Below are 5,872 nucleotides of genomic sequence, written 5' to 3'. Positions count from 1 at the left end.
CACCGCACCCCTCAAACACAGCACCTCACACACACAGCACCCCTCAAACACAACACTTCACACACACAGCACCCCTCAAACGCACACACAGCACCCCTCAAACACATAAACATCACCCCCACACACAGCACCTCAGACACACAGCACCCCTCAAAAACACACAGCACCCGACATACAAACACACAGCACCCCAAAGACACACACAACACCCCTCAAACACACATCACCGCACACACACAGCACCTCAGACACACAGCACCCCTTAAAACACACAGCACTTCACACACACAGCACCCCTCACACAAACACACACAGCACCCCTCACACACACAAACGTCCCTCCACACACACTGTACCCCTCAATGCCGTATGTGTGTGTGTGTGTGTGTATTTAGTGGACTGTGTGTATATTTAACGGAATGTGTGCCTGTATTCAGTTGACTGTGTGTACTCAGCAGGCTGTGTGTGTGTACTCAACAGTGTGTGTGTGTGTGTGTGTGTGTGTGTGTATTAAGCTGTCTACTAAATACACACACAGACTACTGAGTACATCAGTTATTACCACACTCAGGGTGTCACTCAACAACACGCTACGACTGCCAAACCTTGCAGTGTGGTAATAAATTACAAGTACCCTTTCCGCCCTTTACATTCGTAGTGTGGTATTAAGTTGTTTTTTTTTTGTAAACCTAAACCTCAGTATTCTGATTTAATTGTTGTGCTGGCACTTTGAGGGGAAAAAAAAGTTGGCGTGCATTACGGTTTGGGCACTCGAGCTCGAAAAGGTTCGCCATCACTGCTATAGGAGGATAACTTGTCGCTGTAAGTATGGTACCTTTTTATTTTTCCATAAAATGTGCAGCAAAACAAAAAATTTTATTAATTTTTGGGGGGAAATTGGAAAAAAAATCCAACTTTGAATTATTATTTTTTTTTGGTGGGGGGGGGGGGGAGGGGGGGTCACCTTCACCCATGACAATGGCAGGAATTTATCAAAAGATTTACCTGCTTTTTTTGGGGTTGAAAAGAAGTTTAATTTGTCTCAGAACTCAAGTTGAGTTATTATAAACAATTTTATAGTAACTTAAAAGCTGTGGTTATGGACAGAAGCATACCTCGTTCTCTTTGTGCCACTTATTTTAGCAAAAAACTATGGCCGGCATTTATCATTGTAGGTGTAAGTGAAGCATTTATCATTGTAGGTGTAAGTGAAGCATTTATCATTGTAGGTGTAAGTGAAGCATTTATCATTGTAGGTGTAAGTGAAGCATTTATCATTGTAGGTGTAAGTGAAGCATTTATCATTGTAGGTGTAAGTGAAGCATTTATCATTGTAGGTGTAAGTGAAGCATTTATCATTGTAGGTGTAAGTGAAGCATTTATCATTGTAGGTGTAACTGAAGCATTTTTCTACACCTATTTTTTGTGTGCTGTAATGTGTAGGAGCATCAAATGTATTAAATGGTCACAGAGCATTTGATACATTTTGTGCAGGTCACATTTCCTGAAATTTCTCTCTTCACATACACCAAAAAGCTAAGTCTGGGCTGGTGTAGTTTTAAAGACTTTTCAGGGGCTTTGCGCATATTCACAAAAAGGCGCAGTTCATAAAACCCTTCCATATCATATGTATTGCCAAAATCAGTGAATTACAACTCAAAATCAGCAGAAATGTGTAAACCAAAAGGAAATAAACCATGCTTGCGCCTTTTTTGCACCTTTTGTAGACACAAAAACAGTCTAAAGACAATAATAAACGTCAGCCTATACACGTAAGTCTAACATTCTTATCTTGTCTGAGCTGTATTTAACACCTTAAGCACAATGAGGCAGCTGAGCACGCATCATAGCTGGATGGCCCCATCTGCTCTCAGCAGCCAGGACCCGTGGCTAATGCTTGACATTATAACTCTGCCAGACGCTGTGCAAGCTGAATATAACACTACCACACACTATACCCACTGAATATAATACTGCCACACATGTTACCCACTGAATATAATACTGCCACACACGTTACCCACTGAATATAATACTGCCATACACTTCACCCTGAATATAATACTACCACACACTATACCCACTGAATATAATACTGCCACACATGTTACCCACTGAATATAATACTGCCACAGATGTTACCCACTGAATATAATACTGCCATACACTTCACCCTGAATATAATACTACCACACACTATACCCACTGAATATAATACTGCTACACACTGTACCCACTGAATATAATACTGCCACACATGTTACCCACTGAATATAATACTGCCATACACTTCACCCTGAATATAATACTGCCACACACTGTACTCACTGAATATAATACTGCCACACATGTTACCCACTGAATATAATACTGCCATACACTTCACCCTGAATATAATACTGCCACACACTGTACTCACTGAATATAATACTGCCACACATGTTACCCACTGAATATAATACTGCCATACACTTCACCCTGAATATAATACTACCACACACTATACCCACTGAATATAATACTGCCATACACTGCACCCTGAATATAATCCTGCCACACACTGTACCCACTGAATATAATACTACCACACACTATACCCACTGAATATAATACTGCCACACACTGTACCCACTGAATATAATACTGCCACACATGTTACCCACTGAAAATAATACTGCCATACACTTCACCCTGAATATAATACTGCCACACACTGTACCCACTGAATATAAAATTGCGGCACACTGTGCCCATATTGATATTGTCTCATGCTGTTTCTTCTTTAGCTAAATCCTACCCTTGCACTGTCCTCTCCCAAATCCATGTGTCCTTCTCCTCCAGACTCCTCTGCCACCTCCGCAGACCCCTAAGTCCTCCCACCCCTCCGCACCAATGTACAGTATATGCAATAATGTATGATAGATGTAGGTATGCATGATAGACATGTATGATGGATGTGTGTATGATAGATGAATGTGTGTAGAATAGATGGATGAATGATAAATGTGCAATCTATCATACACATGTACATACATATATAATACATATTTACACACATTTATCATACATATACTCCTATACGCATCTATATCAATCATACATATACAATCCCACCCTCATCCTTCGTCTCCTCATCCTCGTCCCACCCATTCTTGATCCTCACCAACACCCTCAGCCTTCCGCCTGCCCAAACGGTAGGTACGCCAATGACTGTACCTTTGTATATTGATGCTAAAAAGTTAATAGTCTTAGCCTTGATGCCCTAAGAACCACACAGCTATCAATCACACATATAACCCCCCCTCCTATCCTTGGTTTCCTCAGCCTCACATCTTCCCCAACCCCCCATCCTTGTTCTCCTCACCCTTACCCCCATCCTCGGTTACCTCAAACCCCCCTTCATCCTTGCTCTCCTCACCCTTGCCCCCCATCCTTGGTCCTCTCCAATACCCCTCAGCCTTCCTATGTCATAGCCCCGCCCCATCATGATGTCACGCCATGCCGCCTCAGCCATCACGCCCCCTCCCGTAGACTTGCATTGAGGGGGTGGGACGTGACATCATGAGGGGGTAGGGCCTATGACGTCACACTCTCCCAACGCCTGCTACAGCCTTCGGAACAGTTTGTTCCAAACGCTGAGCAGCAGAGTACCCCTTTAATAGATAGTATTTACTGAATAATGAAACATGTTCTCAAACATGTTCTTTTTTTCCCAATCTGTTTCTATTTTATGATTGTCATTTTATTTAAATGTTCATACATTATTATGGGGGGCTGCCATCCTGTCTGAGCTGTTTTTGATATACTTTAATGATATGCTTTACTGTAGTACTGTAGGACCCATAGACAAAGACAACAATGGACTGGACCTGTCCCATTCAGATAAATTGAAGACGCTACTGGGCATTCTCTGTGACCTTTACAGAGATCATTCTACAGGAAGAAGGGAGGCTGATTTTTGCTATAAATGGTGGTGAATACGTTGTAAATACAGGGAATAAATCTATATACAGGGAGGTTGATCTCTGCTCTGAATGGTGGTTGATCCAGTTTTATATATCTACTGGTGTCACCTTTAATTGTACTCCTGAGAAGAAACACATTACTGGGAAATAATCTGTAAAGATCAGGAAGTCTCCGCGCTTAGTTTTAGCCCTAGTGGCCAGTATGGTAACTGCAATACTTCAGGATTATTATAAAGTATTATTATTAGACAATTATTAGTATATTATTGATTGTAAAATTCCTGTTTGCCTTTATTAGAGACCTAACTTTAGATTTTTCATCCTCAGACCCATATGAGGGCTTGTTTTTTGCATAGCCAATAGTTCTTTGTAACAACACCTTTCTTTTTACCATAAGATGTGCAGCACAACCCAAAAAATTATTATTTGTGGCAGAACCATATCAAACCCCCCCGCCCCCCCCCCCCCCCAGAACACACACACATACACCATTTTGCTAATTTTTCGGAATTCCATATTTTATGCAGTGCACTTAATGGTAAAACTGGCATGATTTCTTTATTCTTAAATGATGCCAAAGCTTACATGCTTTTTTTATTGTTATTACTAGCTGAGTACCCGGCGTTGCCTGGTTTTTCTTTCCTAATCCTTGTTGGGGAGGAAAATCCACAAAGGAGGAAGCTTTTAACTTCATATCCCATCCTTATATATTGTTGTCCTATCCCAACCCCATAACCTGTCCCCATATCCCATCCTCATATCTAAACCTCATACCCTGTCCTCATATCCTGACCTCATATCCTGACCTCCTATCCCGACCTCCTATCCTGTCCTCATATCTCGACCTCATATCCCGTCCTCATATATTTTTTGTCATATGCCAACCCCATAACCTGTCCCCATATCCCGTCCTCATATCCCGACCTAATATCCTGGCCTCCTATCCCGACCTCCTCTCTTGATCTAATATCCCGTCCTCCTATTCCGACCTCATATCCCGACCTCCTATCCCGTCCTCCTATCTCGACCTCATATCCTGTCCTCATATCCTAACCTCATATCCCATCCTCATATCACGTCCTCATATCCCGTCCTCGTAGCCCAACCCCATATCCCGTTCCCATATCCCGACCTCATATGCCGTCCTCATATCTCGTCCTTATATCCCGTCCTCATATTCCGTCCTCATATCCCGTCCTTCTATCCCGTCCTAATATCCTGTCCTCATATCCCATCCTCATATCCCGACCTCATATCCCGGCCTCTTATCCCGTCCTCATATCCCGACCTCATATCCCATCTTCAAATCTCGACCTCATATCCCATCCTCATATACTGTCCTCATATCCCGACCTCATATCCTGACCTCATATCCCGACCTCATATCCTGTCCTCATATGCTGTCCTCATATCCCGACTTCATATCCCGTCCTCATGTGCTGTCCTCATATCCCGACGTCATATCCCGTCCTCATGTGCTGTCCTCATATCCTGTCCTCATATCCCGTCCTCGTATTCTGTCCTCATATCCCTTCCTTATGTCCCATCCTCATATCCTGCAGCAAATACAGTATGGGGGGCTCACTGCAATGTAATACATACGGTTGGGTGCAACTCAGTGCAATACATAAATCTACCAAAAACAGCTGCCACTGAAACCAGAATGCACACCACTAAGTCATCTGCAATATCTTTATTAATGTACAAAACAACAGATCAAGTTACAAAATATTTTTAAAAACCATTTAAAAACGCTCCCTGGAGAGCCACAACACAACCTCAGAGCACGGCCATGACCCTTTGCTCTGAGTAACTGACCCCGTCCTACTGAGAATACAAAGGTAATGTGTGTCAGCTCTATGTGGCTGTACAAGATATAAATAATACAAGGGCAAAGTGAGCACCAC

Source organism: Hyla sarda, chromosome 9 (genome assembly GCF_029499605.1).
Source record: "Hyla sarda isolate aHylSar1 chromosome 9, aHylSar1.hap1, whole genome shotgun sequence".
Taxonomy (NCBI): domain Eukaryota; kingdom Metazoa; phylum Chordata; class Amphibia; order Anura; family Hylidae; genus Hyla; species Hyla sarda.
The sequence above is the reverse complement of the archived record's forward strand: the minus strand, read 5'-3'. Positions refer to the sequence as shown.